Source organism: Rutilus rutilus (genome assembly GCF_951802725.1).
Source record: "Rutilus rutilus genome assembly, chromosome: 3".
NCBI classification, from domain to species: domain Eukaryota; kingdom Metazoa; phylum Chordata; class Actinopteri; order Cypriniformes; family Leuciscidae; genus Rutilus; species Rutilus rutilus.
This window is the reverse complement of record NC_140211.1, coordinates 21,407,944-21,426,154: the sequence shown is the minus strand read 5'-3', so window position 1 is coordinate 21,426,154 and position 18,211 is coordinate 21,407,944. Positions and strand designations below refer to the sequence as shown.

General features: G+C 37.0%; 1 protein-coding gene across 3 annotated transcripts in view; it reads right to left on the bottom strand.

Annotated features, from left to right (window-relative positions):
- Window positions 1-18,211, bottom strand: part of apba2b (amyloid beta (A4) precursor protein-binding, family A, member 2b) — a 79,184-nt gene that overhangs the window by 44,733 nt on the left and 16,240 nt on the right. For all 3 annotated transcript variants that reach the window (XM_084404278.1, XM_084404276.1, XM_084404277.1), the window contains exon 2: window positions 12,507-12,545. The gene's annotated coding sequence lies outside the window, so the exon portion shown is untranslated. The remainder of the gene's footprint in view (window positions 1-12,506; window positions 12,546-18,211) is intronic.

Genomic DNA, 18,211 nt, shown 5'->3' with positions numbered 1-18,211 from the left:
ATGCAGAACTGAAATATGCATTTACAGATGTTTTATATATACAATATAGAATCATATCAAACCTTCCATACTATTATTCTATATACTCTAGTGACTCCATGTTCAGTTGGGCTATAGTTTCCAGTATACAGGTACATACTGTAGACAAGAGAAGTCTTGCTTTCTCCACTATAACGGCTCCCTATTTCTAGCAAGCAAGTGAATACCTGCCCACACAATACACACTTTGCTTTAAGCGTTTGGTGTGAGGAGCGGATCATATTCCACCAACCAACCACCCAGAACACCCTAGAAAATTGTACTAAAAACAACCAAAACGCATTCGCAACAGCCTAGAAACCACCCACAACATCCTCTGTCCAGGCAAAATAGTTCTGACAGTGGTGGTTCAGGTCACGTATACTGGTGGACACACACAAACATGCTCATAATCTTCTCCTAACCCACAGACAAGCAGCACAACTCACAGATGGTATAGGAAACATTGGAAATTGAGTTGTGTGTTTCTCTCTTTTTAACACCTGCTGAGTGTCTGGCTCAGTCACTCATCAGCAAAACTGACCAGCGGGCAACAATGCTGGCCAGCCCAGCGCTGTCCACACCACCTTCAGTGCCATGCCTGCGAGCACAGCGCAGGGGGGTGCCGCAGATGTCCTCAAATATGACAATGAATAGAGAAGCAAAGAGCCAATGAAAAAAATGAAAGAGTGGAAAGACATCTTGGCAGGGAATGGTGGTGCTGCTTGAGTTGACTGTGAGTGAGTGGGTGAGTCAGTCAGTCAGTGAGTCAGAGATTGAGTGAGTGAGTGAACCGGGACGTTTCACTGTTTGTATCACTCTGCTTGCCTGTGTTCACAGCATTATAAAGTATGACAGTATGAGAGTTTTTGCATGGAGCGAGGAGCATGTTATTTGAAAGTCTGAGCTTCTGTGTTTTCACTCAGTTCTCTCACCAGTGAACAGGGAGAAGGAGATGGAAAACTCAAAGAGGAGTGGAGTCGAGCTGGCTTCTTTTATTGTTTTTTTGTTGTTTGTTTGTTTTTCATTAGACCAAATTTGTCTGAAACACAAGTTACTTGATGTATGAACTTCTTGTTCATTTTAAATAATAATTTTACTACACATTTATAATATAATTTAATATAAAATGTAACATTTGTAGAATGTACACATTCTAAGAAACATACAGTTCAGTGTACTATGTTACTATGAAGGAATTTTTCATACTGGTGTTTTACCCATATTTTTAATTACACATTGCATTGTGTTTTGTTCTAGATTTAAGTTATAATTTTGCACAAAAATAAATACAATTCTTTAGAATGTATATTATATACAATAACTATTCTAAATACACTATTATAAATATACTTTTATAAAATAAAAATGCATTGATTATTCGCTAATACAAGAACAATAGACAAGTTTACACACACACACACACACATATTTATTTACTTATTTATATGTAATATGTGTGTAGCATAAATAAATATACACACATAAACACATGCACACACACACACACATATATATATATACAGTATATATATATATATATATATACACACACACACACACATATATACTATATATACACTGTATATACATAGATACACACACACACATATATATATATATATATATATATATAATTTGTTATATCATTATTATAATAAGATTACTTTATAAATAAATGTAAAAAAATACAATTAGTGGTTAATTTATTTAAAACAAGTTTATTTAATACACCAATATTTACAACCATCCACTCTGCTATAGATATCGGTATAGACCATGAAAAACGCACATCGGTCCATTCCTAGATAAAACAAATTTTAAAAGCAGCCATCAGTTTGCTTCTCTGCTCTCTTCTTTCTCTTCCTCACCCACACACTTTCGAACCAACACACAGGACAAAGCAGTAGACTGTTTGCCTCCTGTCAGCCATCTGGGCTGTGGCAGCTGGGAGCAGACCCTTCAGTGCCTCCAGAGAGAAAGAGATGGGGTTGAAAACAAGGAGAGGGAGAAGAGGAAAGAGCCAGAGAGGGGGAAGAGATGCATAGATGCAAAAATGGAGCTATGTGAAGCAGCAAATCAAGACCACCGAGTTTAGCTTTCAAACGGCCACAGGCATTCTGATCCATCTTATTTGCTCTTCCCTAATATTCTTTATTTGCTGCGTTTATGCAATCAAAACACAAGCAAAAGCACAAAATTAAGCATATATCACCATTAGCAGCAGCGTTATGACATGAAACCCATTTGAATCTATATTTAGCCTTTATGAATCTCCCTTTTATGAGCCCCTAACATTAGTTTTAGTATTAGTACAGCGTTGGGATGCAGAACACAATAAGAATGCATTAAACTAGATGTGTGAGAGAATAAGCAGAAGCACTGAAATAATGAGAAGCAGAATTTGCTGAGGGAAACCATCCAGTTTCACAGGTTAAGTTGGGCTGCTTTGCCTTGGAGTATCAATCAATCCCACCCAATAACTTTCATGGTGTACTCCCCATATAAATGATGGCCATGACCTTTGCTAGACATCTGATGTATGAGTCATTATAGCACCTGTGCCTGCTGCTGAATACAGATTTCTAAAGCAGGGTAACATTACTGAACACCCTCATTAGGGCAGCATCTCTAATATATCAGCAGTAAATGGGAGATTATTTGATGAATGTTGGAGATCACATTTGTACATATTGAGCAATGATGTCCATAACAAATTGAACAAAATGCAAAAGTAGTCCTTACGCAGTCTATTCTATTCTTACTTGCCAGCCACCACCAAAACACAGTTGTGGATATTTGCGGGCCAATAATGACCAATAATTCTTCATTATAGAGTAACTTGATGGAGTGGTCATTAGACGGGAGGAAAAGGGGAGCACACAAACCAAACCACCTTTCGTAGAACTGCCTTCGGATAAAACACATCCATGATAGATTTGTAGGAGTTCTCAATAAAAACAAATGAACTTTTTATTTGCCGAAAGTGAGTTGATTAAAAGTCAACAGGGTTGGAGGATCAGGGTGATGAGGTGGTTGATTAATGAAGGCTGAGGACAAAATGGTCAATACTGAGAAGGTTATGCTCAGAGATAATGCAGCACTGAGGCAGAGAAATGTGGAAAAGCTCCACCCACTGACAGCCTCAGCTCATTAATTATTCATGAGGCTGCAAATGACACAAACACACTATGCTCATCAACTGGGGTGCGTTGGGAGCATAGAGAAGGGTGTGTAGGCAGATTTTTGCATTTCTAAGTTAAGTTCCTCTTAGTCACAATTTCATGTTTAATTCAATGCGTTACTTGCTGTTTCTTTGTAATAGCTTTTGACATTTAATAGCAATTTATATTTTAAAAACATTCAGTGTAGTACAATTACTGTATATCATGTTTATCCTGCAATACAATGCAGATATTTCTTCAGCACTTATTCTTTGTTACCATCAGGTAACTTGCCGTGCAGCTGTACGAGTGTGAGGTTTACCCCTGATCTGTTCACAGAGGTTTTGGAGGTCTGACCAGACCCAGGGGATCCTGCAGGCCAGAAAAAGAGAGAAAGGATGCAGACAAGAGGGGCACAATCACCTTGTGCATCAAAACACTACCACTCTCCGTGTCTAACGCCCAGAGGAACAGCGAGTCCCAGAGCACAGCAGAACAGAGTGTTCCTCCTCATAATTCTCACCGCTGGGACACAGCAGCAGCATAAGTCACTTCAAAAATAAACACTATAGCTAGGAAATGAGTTCAGAAACTGAGGGTCTGCTGAAGAACTGAGGGTGTAAGAGCACACACAAACATGCAATACACAGTCTCCGTGCAGTGCGAATAATGCATGATTCAGAGCTATTTTAAGACTTTTTTTTTTATAGCAAACTCTGCATTGCGTGCTACTTTCTGCCCACTTTATCTGTATGGATAACAGAATTCAGTAGTTTGGCTTAAAAATCAAGTGAATCACATTAAGTTCTTGATGTCAAGATTATGTTTAGTTGCGTTGTGTTTTGGTTTCATTTTCCCTGTTGTCGTTTTATCTGTTACTGGGCATTGTTAGTTTCCACAGTTACTCATTAGTTACACACCTGTTCTTAGTTCTGTTAATAACTTTGTGTGTATTTAAGCTTTGAGTTTTCACAGTTCTTTGCTCAGTGTTGTTTGTTGTCAAGTTTTACGTGGTTGTTTTGGCTAGCTTTTTCCTGTGATCACCTGAGTGGATTTTGAACTGATTAAAGATCAGATTGCGTGCGAATTACTGCAACCCGTAAGTGACACTTGTACTATTAGAACAGTATAAGGGTCAAAAAATTGTATGTCGGTCTTCAATGTGTTTGTAATGCCTCAGAATTGAATAAAATACTAATAATTGTTTTTTCCTTGAAAAAAGTTGTTTTGAAACTAAAATGCTTCTAATCTTCATTTTGACCCATATATACATTTCAGAGCTTCGAACTTGACTTGTAAAAAAATCAAGGCATATAATATGACAGAATCGACCTGGATACATCAGGTTACAGCACTAAAAGTCATTTTAAGTTAAGTATAGCTCTTTAAAAAGTAGTAGCTACACATTTTCATGTAAAAGTGTGAGGAGTCAGCATCAGCTGGATCAGACTGTCAGCATTGTGCTTCCGGTGGCCTCTCCACACTAAATGCAGTCTGAACTCCGGCACCTGCTCTGTTTGATATTTATTATTTTAAGACACAGTATGCCTCAGGGTATATAAGTCATATCAGTCTTTGGGGAAAAGCAGGTCAGAGACAAATAAACAGGGTGACCATGCCTGAGAGCAAAAAAAAAAAAGAAAAAAAGTAGACATACTACAAGGTGGTTTCTGGAATACAGTGTAGCGATGCACCAATATGTACATTTTGGCCGATACCGATAATTCTTTTTATTTGAAAGCTGATGACCGATATATTGGCCGATAAATCTATATCTATTTATGTAATTTATGAGAGCCTGATTACAAAAACAAAAGTCTCACCATTTAAAGCCATGTCTCAAGCACACAGTTATAATGTTCTCATTATAATTTTATGTTGCCTATATGACAGACTTGCTTGTTGCACTGAACTGTATTTTACTTTTTTGAAGTGATTCCAATCATATTTCAAGCCATTTAAAACCATCATTGTGAACGGTGCGCATCTGAAGTGTCTCACCTTAAGGAAATAATCCATTATTTATCGGCTTTAATATATCGGCTGATATCGATATGGTGGCCGATATATCGTGCATCCCTAATACAGTGTGATCTACACAGACAGAGACTGGTGTAAAACAGGGTCCCACAGAAGAAGCTATGTTCTCTTATCTACTTAAGCAGACTGTTTCTCCCATCATGCTTTAGGTTTTGGATTAGCATGACAAGCTGACATCACAAAGTGCCTCTGTCTGAGTTTTGAGAGTAAAGCTGTAATGGGAAACTGCTCCATGAGACCCACTGTCCTACTCCAAAACACCTGTGTGTAAATTTCAAGTTATCCTGAAGACATTGATTAGCTGGTTCAGGTGTGTTTGATTAGGGTTAAGGCTAATTTCTGTAGTGTTCGAAATGCCACTGATACCCTTGAATAGGGCACTATTTGAGGGAACAGCCATTTGAAGAGCTATCCGAAACCATAGTGGATGTTATCGAATGCACTCATTCAATCCCATAATGCACCGCAATAAAGTGTGTAGAACCGATGTAAGCTCAACGGCTATAGAATACCCATAATGCACTATGAGAGTTGTGTTGAATGAATTCCCGCGTCTCGCCAGAAGATGGCGCCCGCAGCTGAATCATCCATCCATCCATTTTCCAAACCGCTGATCCAATGTGGGTACAGCGTAATATCATACAGGTATAAATTCATTTCTGATTGATAATTAAATTGTTTAATAAAGGTTTATATATAGTTTCCATGACAGAGTTTAAGATAAATCTCTTCATTACAACTGGAGCTGCCAGTTTGCCAAGTTTCAAATTATTATTGCAAGCACAAACTATGCAAAAGCGGCAGCCCTTACGGCGCATCAGTGTCCGAATTCAGTGTCTGAACTCACTCACTCGTTTTTTTCATTCACTCCTTAGAGTGGACTATATTAGTGTAGGGAATAGTGAATGAGGGTAAAGAGGGTAATTTCGAACACAGCCTGAGCCTGGGTCTCCAGGAGAAGAGTTGAAGACCTTTACACCTTCAACTACTAACTTTATCTGAAAACAAACTCAATTAAAGACAACATATGTACATTTAGATAAGAATATGAAAGCACAGGGTTTTTAAACAGGGGTGCTTGAGGGGTCAACAGAAGATTTGAATGACTGAATGAATAGAAAGAAAGAAAAATTGTACAAACATATGTACTTTTAGGCACTCAAAATGTACTTGTTGACTTAAGATTTTACTGTATATATAAGTTTCACAATTTTGAATAATAATCTATCATTATTATTAATGCTAATGTCATTAATGTTAATTATCTAACATTATTAATAGTGGATAAAAAAAGATATGCCACTGCCATTGATGTAAATATTGCGCATATCATATTTTAAATGATTTTTTCATAGAACAGTAAAAATATAAAAGCCAATAATTTAATTTTGGAAACAACATGTCTTTACATTAATACCATAGTGCCATTATACCATTATACTTTAGGAATTTTTGAGGGGCCCTGGCATCAACAACTTTGAAAAGCTTACAAAGGGTAAAAAAACAAAAACAAAAACATTTTGAAGCCAAAATATCAAATTATTGTTCTGTTTGCTCATATCATGCCAAGGGACTGGATTCATTTGGAGCAACATTTGTGTTCAAAATGAAACTAAATTGCCTAAATGACAAGCAAAATGATAACAAAAGGAATATGACAGTCTGCCAGAGAGCACATACTGTATATACTTGTAAACACTCACCCGCACACAAATTGCACATGATCACAACACAAATAGCATCTAAATCTGATACACAGAGATCATCTGGTTAGGTCAAGCGTTGCAACACCGAAACATTCAGCATTTGAAAATGCTGTTTTAAGGTGCATTATCTTTAAGTATAACAAAATGACATCAAGCAGGCAGCTGAGACTATGTTTCTCTTTAAGGCATCAGTAATAAGCCATCCTACAGCCTCTGAATTGATTCTGTATGCAGTTGAAAGCATGTGTGATGGCAAAGTAACAGAAACTTCCACATTCAGTCTGACTCCTCTGCACCAAATGCACGGATTAAGAGCCTATCATCACTGCGGGAGCGTATCATCAGTTTACACTGAGGCTTTTCATGGCTGCTGTTCATTAAATAGCCAGATCTCCTTTTTTTTTTTTTACATCATTTCTTGAGGCTTTTAAAGACTTTTTATGAGAACTCATACCATCACTGGTCTAAGATAAAATAAATAAATCAGTCAACCCCACAGTTTTAAACTGTGTCTGGGTCCAACATGGCTGCTGTCCTCCTGCCCTGCGTGCCCTGTCAGTTTGATGTTGACAGATTGAAACTATCTAAAGAAGATTACGTGCCTTGGTTTAGATCGGAGGGTGAATCACAACACTATCTTGCTCTTTCAAAGCATTCGGCAGGACGGCTAACTGCCATAAGCGAAGCAAGCGCAGTCTGAACTGAATCCCTTCTCTCTGCATCCACTAATCCTCTTTTGCACTTGATCAATCATGAGCTTTGCCAAACCCAATCACAGAACACACTGCAAAGAAATGAAAAGAGAGAGGAGAAATGTGTCTGTCCAACCAAAATCCCCCTTGAGGATGTTTCAGTCACAACCAGTTTGCACCGGTTATAATAGGCAGTGTTGAACAGATGTTTCATAAGGATAGGAAGATGTTTTCATTTCATTTATTAGGTTAATATAATGTAATCCAATAGCAACAGCAGCACATTGTTTACTCTCACCAGCAAGAGTTTTATTATTTACAAAGGATAATGCAAGTTTCACGGAACATAATGCAGCCTGAATAGGAAAAGAAATGACAAAGAACAAGGGAAACATGAAGGATAAAGATAACAAGACAAGAAGCAATGACTGAAGAGAATAAATCAACAGGGCCATTTGGTGCTTTCAGTCATGTCAGAAGGATTGTATTTACGAGCTGAGCTCACATCACCTAAAGTCACAATTACCAGTGGAGTGGGAAAATCAATGCTTTCTTTAAACCCAAACTGATCAATCCTACCTTAGCAACTGTTACCATCTACCATTTTTCTATCAGACTTCTATTAGAAAATTGGATAAATCTAGACTATACAAGATCTGTGCGTTTAGACCCTTTTAAATGCAATTATATGTAAATTATTCCAAAACACACTAACACATTATTGCCAAGTCATTAGTGACTCATGGTATTTTTTTTCCTTTCGCAAATTTTTCAAAAGTTCAAAAGTCACAGTTGCCACAGTCACAAGATACAAAATACAAATTAGTGCCAAAATCGGAAAAAACAGCACATAAAAATGTTCAAGCCCACTTTAGAATGATTTCTAATCCTATTTTACCAGTTTCTGAGAAAATTTTGCAGAACAAATATCAGTTTATTCCAATATGATGTTCTATTAAGCTTGTTACTTAACAGTAACCAAGGAAGTGAAGAATAGCAATAATGCCAGAAAATATTCTTCCTTTCTCATTTTCTTGATTCTCTGTGGCAGCTCGAGTCGAGAATAAATAAAAAAACACAGAGCACTTCATTATTTTGCATTAGGGCTTGAAAAGCTTCCTGCATGGAAATTAAATAAAAAAGCGAATATAAAATTGTCCAGCAAATCCATTTTTATTCCAATTAAAATCACTTGAATGTACATCTTGTCATCGCTACGTTTTCCAAACTCATAACTTCCCAGGAGAACTTGAACGCAGCACATAACTAAACAAGACACACCTGAGAACAACAACCTAGACAATCACCATCCGAACTGCGATCTTCCCAATTTTGAGATGTACTATTGAGAATATCCAGACTGGAACAAGCCTATGGACTTATCTATTTGCACAATTTAAAACACAGTATTGCATTAAATAATCAGTTGTCAAAATAATTAAACCCTGAGCAAAAAAATTGCTTAGTCTTCACTGTATAAATTAAATATACATTGATTCTTATTAAAACTACTTTGAAGTTATTCAGTCAAAAGCAGTGAGGGATTTTGTCTTTGTCTTTTGTTTAACATTAATGACACATATAGTAGCAGGTATCTGCATTAGGCTTAAAGACCGAATGCATGGATCTAAAATAATGACGCATATGCTTTCTTTCCCAACTGTTTAGACATAACGGACATTTTGACACATTTTTGTGTATATTTGACTGTTGAGGACGCACCATATTCCACCCTGTCTTGCAGCAGGCACACAGAAAGTGCATGAGCATCGATTTCTTTTGCAGTTTAATGCCTTCTTAATAACTCTCTTTTTTTTTTTAAGCATTTCCCGCAGTAGACTGCATTTCATGCACAGTCATGACTCATGTTACATGTTTTGACTGATTTGGACGTTAAGTTTAGGCTTTTACGAAGGGGCGAAAGCACACCGCTTTAAAGGAAAGGAATGGCATGCGGCACAAAGATCATTTTAGCTTGATTATCACATTTTCATAATCGCTGGAAGCCAGAATCAAAACCGAAACTATAATTTGATTCATCGCACAGCCCTACTGCAGTTGAATTGTTTTTCAAATGCATCACCACGCATGAAAGACACATGATATAATTTGGCCAGTCAGCATTATTACGAGGACATAAAAGATCACGATCTCTACGATTCGCTTGAAACGTGGATCATGGACGTCTTTAAGATCAATCACGATATAAAATCGTCAGATCGCCAACCCTAATGGAAACAGAACTTCAATACACAAAGCCATTCCATTAGACAAGTTCCCTCCCCAATTTCAAATGTAAAAAACTAATCTACTACTGAACCACTGTTACAATATTGTCATATTTCAATGAAAGTCTTCGGAGGGGGGCAGCCAGCATGCCTCCATTTCCATCCATTAAAAAAATATGCCAGAAAGGGCACGAGGCAGCACAGCAGGACACACCAGCACGTTTTGCATTTTTGTCTCCATTTGTATGCAAATTCTTCCATTATTGCTTGATTTGTAAGACCAAGGGCAGTAACACATTTCATCAAATGCTACATTTCCCCACCTACTGATGCTGTGCTCTGAATAAAGTACAAGGCCAGAGAAATACAGCGGAATGCAGCAGAATCAGTGTTCTGCAAAACAGTAACACTAATTTAGTCAACAAGAACAAATAACATTTCAAGTTACATACAGTGTCATAAGGACATGCAGTCCGTGAGAAACACTTTCTGCTCCAACTGAAAAAAAAGAGTGCGGCAAAAATTCAAATCTAAAAATCTGGAAAAACATATATACCGATTCATCAGATACATGCACACCAGTGTTCCCATGATCCTGAATGTATTGTCCATTTCGAAAACTCGTATGAACTAGATCATTTTAATGATTCAGTCAAAAGATTCACAAAGTATCTTCAGACTCACTCATGAGTAAACGGTTTTTGACTCAGAGGAAAAGTTCAAAGCTGCTACTGAGTTCCCTCACTGAATCATTTTTCGATTATGTCCTATCCCAGCATTTTTAAGGTATACTTCAGGTTTGACTTCGATTGGATGGCATGTTGGAACCATAATCAACAGCGATTTTTTTTCAGGTTTCCCTGTAAATATATTATATACATATTTATATAATATTATATTTATATGTCACAGATACAATCATGATCACTAGAGTGACAACAGCGAATTGTAGCATATTTATTTATACTAAATACATCAACAACAATAATTAAAAACTTAAATCATCATAGTCTATATACAAAAAAATACTACATATATAAAAATGACTCTCAAAAATAAACACTAAACATCAATAATAATCAAAAACAAGAGAGTTATAACTATCATTGTCTAAAAATCCTCTTGGCTACAACTACAATCTATCAGATTTAGATCAATTGTTGCCCTAAAATTAAAATTCATGTCTCATTTCTTTCTAAATGCACGTCTCTGTGCCCCTCCCATCCATCAAGACTGTGATTTGTCTTTGCTCAGAAATCATCCATCGAGCCTCTACGATTACCCGATGTTGACAGACAGAAGAAGAGACACAACAGAAGACTCAATCCTTTTCTGCCTTCACAAAGAGCCTCCTCAGTCTGACCCCACCCTACGCTGCCTCGAGTAAACCAGTACAGGTCGCCATCTCTGCCCAGTCCTGCCCTTCCAAAAAAAAAAAAAAAGCCACAGTGCTAAAAGATTGTATTTTTCCTTCACATATCCTCATTAAATATTCTTGCAAGTACAGAATCAGATGATGAATACATGATGAGAAGTGAGGTGTTTGTGCAGCCATACCGCTCTGTGATCCTTCCTCCACCCCATCACATCTTCAAAGACATTTCCCACGATACTGCAACCCTACACCAACCCAATCGCCAACACAGGTCCTCTGAGCACAGCAGCATGTGCACCCTCCCCCACAGCTCTTATTGCATTGCATCCTCACACTTTATTATACGGCACAAGGCCAGGCGCATGTCACTGGTGAGCGGTTGGACACTTTTGTCATAAACACACAATGAAGATAAATACAGACAACAGATGAGTGTTAGCCATGGTTGTACGCTACTCAGAACTGAATTCTGAATGCTTTTTAAGTTACAATTAATCAACTCAATTTGAATAGAGGTAGCAAACAGAAAGCAGAATTGTAATTTAATTTTATGGAAGTAGAATTCAAATGTAAGTGTCATTTTTTTTACTAAAGGGAAATTTGTCGAGATGATTTTTGAATGATGGCTTGACAAATCTTGTGTGAAGTTTATAAAATAGAGCTTACAGGTAGACAAACAGAGCTGTTTGAAATTTGCATTCAATTTATATATACACTACTGTTTAAATGTTTGGAGCTAAGAAATAAAAGAAACTGAAAGAAATTAACACTTTTAATCAGCAAGGATGAATTAAATTGATCAAAAGTCTAGACATTTATAAGATTTCTATTTCAATTCAAATAAATGCTGTTCTTCTGAACTTTTTTATTCATCAAAGAATCCTGAAAAATAAATTATTAAATTGTAATAATATTTTTGATCAAATAGTGAGCATAAGACTTATTTCAAAAACATAACAAATTCTTAATTATCCCAAACTTTTGACCAAATATATAAATGAAGTGCAACTTTCTGTAGTTATATGGGCCAGAGTAGAAGAACACTTCATTCCCCATGCCATTATCTGTTGAGTTTCCTCTAAATCAGTTCCACTTGCTATTCTTTCACAAACTTCGCCTACCATTACATTTGATCATGTTTGAAAACAATTCCTTCAAACCCAGCGCAGGAAAATGCTAAAAGAAAAGGCCTGAATATGATGCTGAATATGAAACCAGGGAGACATCCATCTGTCATGATTGATGTTTGCGCAGAGAACATTCTCATTTTAAAAGACACTTACCGATTGTTGTGGGATGAAGAATATCTCTCAGGCACGAAACTAGAAGAGAAAAACAAAGAGATGAATGAGAACATCACGACTGCACAAATAGAACACTCCAATCTGTCCTCGCCTGCTAAAGTACATTAAGCATTTTGTTCATAAAATGGTACGCTTAATATTGTTTCTAATGGGAGAACCTTAGCTTCAGTGATAAACAAAATGACATCTGAATAAGTCAAACACATTGTATTAAATAAACATACATACACATGCACGCAACTGTGTCTGCTAGAGTCACTGTGATTTCTAGTTAATGGTCACATCATAAGTGAAAAAAGACAGCTGCGAGTTTGATTGACACATGTCTGTGACATCTAGTGTTTAAAGGAAAGCAGGAAGCTCGTTTTCACATGGCATGTCTCACACTTTGACTCTGTTTGGTGGCGAGAGTTGATTTGCGTGCCATGATTACTGAGCACCAGCTCACAAAGAGGCTGATTCAATCAACAGTGGCACGGCTCTGGCACACTCTGAGGAGGGAGGAGGAGAAACAGAGACGTCCCATCCGAGACAACTGATGCAGAGCAGATTCTCCGTCTTTTCTCTCCTCCTGACAGTGTCACTTGTTCTCTTGTGCGGGTGCTTCTACACAAGCAGATGTTTTCCATTAGATAAGACTGATAATGACACCTCACATGTCCCCCACAGACTTAGGTGACTTTGGCAGTAATTAATTTGTACACCTAATTGTAGAAGTGTCCTATAAATTTGTCTATTTCCTAAGGGACATGCGTCTTCCAGATGGACCGAGACAAACAAAAATCAGATCTGATGTGAAGTGACGCTGTCGCACCCTATTTTCTGCACCTGCCCCAAACACAATGAGGAGAACATTCCCAAAAGCTATAATCAACTGAGAAAGTTTTGGGTTTTTTTAACCAATAGAGAGCTCCCAAGGAAATAAAGGCTTTGAGGATTATGGCTAATGCTACACATAGCATCAGTTGTTGAGGGAAATAGGCAAAATGACGAGTTGTTTGCACAGTTGCACATCTTTTTGACATCTTGTTGGCAGATGCTGCTCTTTCAAATGCAGTTCAACAGCTACTGGTAAATCCACAGTGATAAGCAGAGTAAGAGGATTCAGCTCCATGGACAGATGGAAAAACTGAGAGGAAGGGGAAATATGTGCACACTTTCTTTGCATTTTGAGGGAATATTTCACCCAAAAATGAAAGTTCTGTCATCACTGACATTCACGTTTTACAAAACCTGTTCTTTCTTCCGAGGAACACAATAGCAACACAAACATTTGCCAGACTGTTGATGCTGCTTATTTCCATACAATGAAAGATACTCATTCTCACACAGGCTGTATTTATTTGAGCAAAAATACAGTATAAACTGTATTATTGCGAAACATTACAATTTAAAATAGCTTAATATAATTATATATCAATATTAATTCTATGATGGATCCTGAATAATCAACCATCACTCCAGTCTTCAGTGTCACATGATCATTCAGAAATCACAATAATTCTGATTTGCTGCTCAAGAAACATTGTATTATAATTAATGCTGAAGACAGTCTGCTTCCTATTTTTGTGGAAACCGTAATAAAGACATTTCCAGGACTCTTTGATGAATAGAAAGTCCAAATGAACAGCATTTATTTGAAAAAGAAGTCTTTTGTAACATTATAAATGTCTTACTGTCACTTTTGAACAATTTAATGCATCCTTGCTGAATAGAAGTATTAAAATTTAACCGACTGGTATATATTTAAAATAGCCTATGATTATGGAGCCGTAATCATAACACAAGTAGGTTTGAAATAATAATGAGGGTGAGCACATTAAGAAACAAAAATGTCCGTTTTTGAGTGAACTATCCCTTTAACACTTACACACTTTTCATAGCCTTCCGTCACCATCTTTTTTTGTCTCTCCCTTACAAAGCAGTACCCTGAAAAGCCATTTTGATAAAAGCTGCCATCTGGGGCGGAAGCAGGGTCTAATTTTCCAGCCAAATCCTGTCAAATGGCAGTGGCCGTGCTGCATGCCTACAGAGCAGTGTGGCTAAAATCCCCTCTCCACCCCTGCAGACCTGCATTATGAGCACAGAAGGACAGAATGTAGGCACTGATGTCAGCATAATGCTCCATCGGGGAGGCTGCCTGAGAAACACCACAAGAAGAATGAAAAGGACGAGGAGGTGGACAGGACAGGTGAGCTGAGAGATGCTCTTGCCATCCAACCATCACTGGCCTTTGATTACAGGGGGAAATTGGTCCTATAGTCAAGACACCATGACATGTCTGGCTCTGCCCAAAAAGCCTTAATAGCTCAACTGTACTGTAAACATCAAAAGCAGGCCGCAATGAAATGCATTTCTTTACCACATCACTGCTGCCTGAGCCTGTTTTGGTGTTAAAGGGACAGTAAAAAAAAAAAAAAAAAAAAAAAAGAAATTGTCATAATTTACTCACCCTCAGGTTGTTCTGATCCTGTATGACTTTTATTTATTTATTTATTGGGACACAAAGGGTGACTTTTTAAAGAATATTCTGACTACAAAATGAAAGTGAATGAGGACTGGTGTTGCGAGGCTTCAAAAAGGACTTCCAAAAGTGTCCATATGACTTATTCCCTATATTCCAAGTCTCCTGAAGTCATATGATAGCTTTGTGTGACATACAGACTGAAAATGAATTGTTACTCACTGATAAACTTCAGTGGACTGTTAACTGACTAAATCATTGAATCAATGACACATTTAGATCAGAAGAAATGATTAATTGAAAAGAATATTCATTCATTTATTCATTCAAAAGGGACGATTAGTTCACAAATCAGACACCATAACTCATGTTCCAAAGAGAGCTAGAGCTGATGTCAAGACAAAAATACAACATACATGACTGTTTAAAGGTTTGGGGTCAGTGTTTTTTTTTTTTAAGATAGGCTCTCACCAAGGCTGCATTTATTTGATAAAAAAATAAAAAAAAATTAAATATTACTATTTAAAATACTTGTTTTCTATTATAATATATTTTAAAATGTAATTTATTCCTGTTATGGCAAAGCTGAATTTTCAGCATCATTACTCCAGTCTTCAGTGTCACATGACCCTTTGGATCCTAATTTGCTGCTCAAGAAACATTTCTTATTATTAACAATGTTAAAAAGTTGTGCTGCTTAATATTTTTGAGGAAATATTTTTTCAGGATTCTTTGAAAAATAGAAAGTTCAAAAGAACAGCATTTATTTGAAATAGAAATCTTTTGTAACATTACAAATGTCTTTTGATCAATTTAACACATCCTTGCAATTACTAACCCCACACTTAAGTGTACATGAGGGTGAGTAAATAATGAGTCAGACTTGTTGGGTTAACTGTCCTTTTTTTTATAAACATTTTATCTGAAGCTGCCTCACATCAACCATGAAAGCAAATACAATGTATTATGACTGAATCTACCTGAATGCATTAGGTTACACCAACCCATTTATACAAGTAAAATCAGTTAGAACCTTAAAGTAACAATTGCATGTTAACACTAGTGCCAGTGTAGTTCTACGAAATCCTGCCACTTTTGAACAGATCAAAATTCATGTATCTAAAACGAATTGAAGTTTAGCAACTAGCACCATAGATCGCTGTGCATCAGCTCAGTGCGTCAGATGGAGGTAAACACATATTCTATTTATGTCTGCAAAAGAGTGCTGCGCTTGGAGTGAAGAGTGACTACTGACTGACTCAGTTTCCCATGGGAGAGAGATAGTTTTTCAAGGAGAGCAGGAAAACAGGCTATGCTTCTTGGCAGAGGCTAGCACAGCAGTGAAACCAGACAATAGACACATTTTATCACACTATAGTCTTTCCCAAGTTTATTTTATGCTATGTGGTCTTTAGAAACTCACAATGTCAGAAAACATCAGAGAGGTTACTGCACTAGATTTGATGCATGAATTCATATACAGAACTTTATTACAAGCCCTTTGTCATCTGTTTATCAAACTCGTGTCATATTTTGCCTTGAGGAAAACACTGTTTCCATAACTGACAGACTCTACAATCCCTGTACTTCTTGTTCGTCTTTCTGTTTGTTGCAAACAGTTTCCTTGACAGATTCTTGCTAGTGAAACTATCTAAAACCTGTTGTAAAGCTCTCTTTGCTTTGCATGACAAAGAAAGGAAATGAATAGGTGCATGACAGGAAAGAGAATCGTTCTCATTGTCATCAATAATCTCCCCAAAGCTCCAGGTGACTTCTGCTGAAATTAAGAGACCTACTAAACCTTGTTTGGATTAATATGATGATTATTCATGAATGTCAGGGATAGCCTCTGGAACACAGCTGCTGTCTGTGGTGCTGAAACACATTCAGATGACAGGAACAGAATTGGATAGGGATGTGCATGTTAGAGATTCTACTGTAGCTCATGAACAACATCTGACTAGCCTCACGTACTGTAACACATTGCACTTATAATGGAGTGTATAATCACGCTTATATACATGTATATACGCTTCACTTTTGAGTAAATGCAGAACATAAAAGTTTTTTTTTTTTTGAATACCACACAAAAATGCTTTCTGCCTGTGACTCATTATTAAACCTTCAGTTTTGCTGGCATCCTAGCAAAAATGTTGAAACTTGGCAAAATGGCTAAATCACTAACAGCGTATTCAAAGACATTTTTGTACCAACAAAAATTCTATTCTATCATCATTTATTTACCCTCATGTTTTTCCCAATTTTGTTGATATTTTAAGAAAAAATTAAAAATAAACCAAATTCTGAAGACATGCAATATCTTTGTTTGAGGAATAGACTCAAATTAAGTCAAATTAGTTCAAATCATTTACTATCATGAACAAATTGTTTAGTCCAATTTGTGAACCAACTTAAGAGAACTTCTAATTAAAGGGTTAGTTCACCCAAAAATGAAAATTCTGTCAGCAATTACTCACCCTCATGTTGTTCCAACCCCGTAAGACCTTCGTTCATCTTTGGAACACAAATTAAGATATTTTTGATTAAATCTGAGTGCTGGATCACTCCTCCATAGGCTTCTAAGACACTATAACTTGCTGGCCCAGAAAAGTTATTAAAGAGATTGTTAATATAGTCCAAGTGACTCCAGTGGCTCAATCTTAAGTATATCAAGCGACGAGAATACTTTTTGTGCGCAAAAACAAACAAAAATAACGACTTTATTCCACTTTTCATTTCCTTCTCTCTGGGCCTCGAGTCTTTTCACGTAGTGTTTAAGCATAGCGCGTCTATGTTGCACGTCATAGGCTCACTATTGGGCGACGCTGGTCATGTGTGTGATACGTGGTGACGTGCAACACAGACGCGCTGCGCTTAAACACTACGTGAAAAGACTCAAGGCCCAGAGAGAAGGAAATGAAAAGTGGAATAAAGTCGTTATTTTTGTTTGTTTTTGCGCACAAAAAGCTTGATATACTTAAGATTGAGCCACTGGAGTCACTTGGACTATATTAACGATGTCTTTAATACATTTTCTGGGCCAGCATTCCCTTAGAAGCCTATGGAGGAGTGAGACTGCTCTCAGATTTAATAAAAAATATCTTAATTTGTGTTCCGAAGATGAACGAAGGTCTTACGGGGTTGGAACAACATGAGGGTGAGCAATTACTGACAGAATTTTCATTTTTGGGTGAACTAACCCTTTAAAATCAATCGCCAA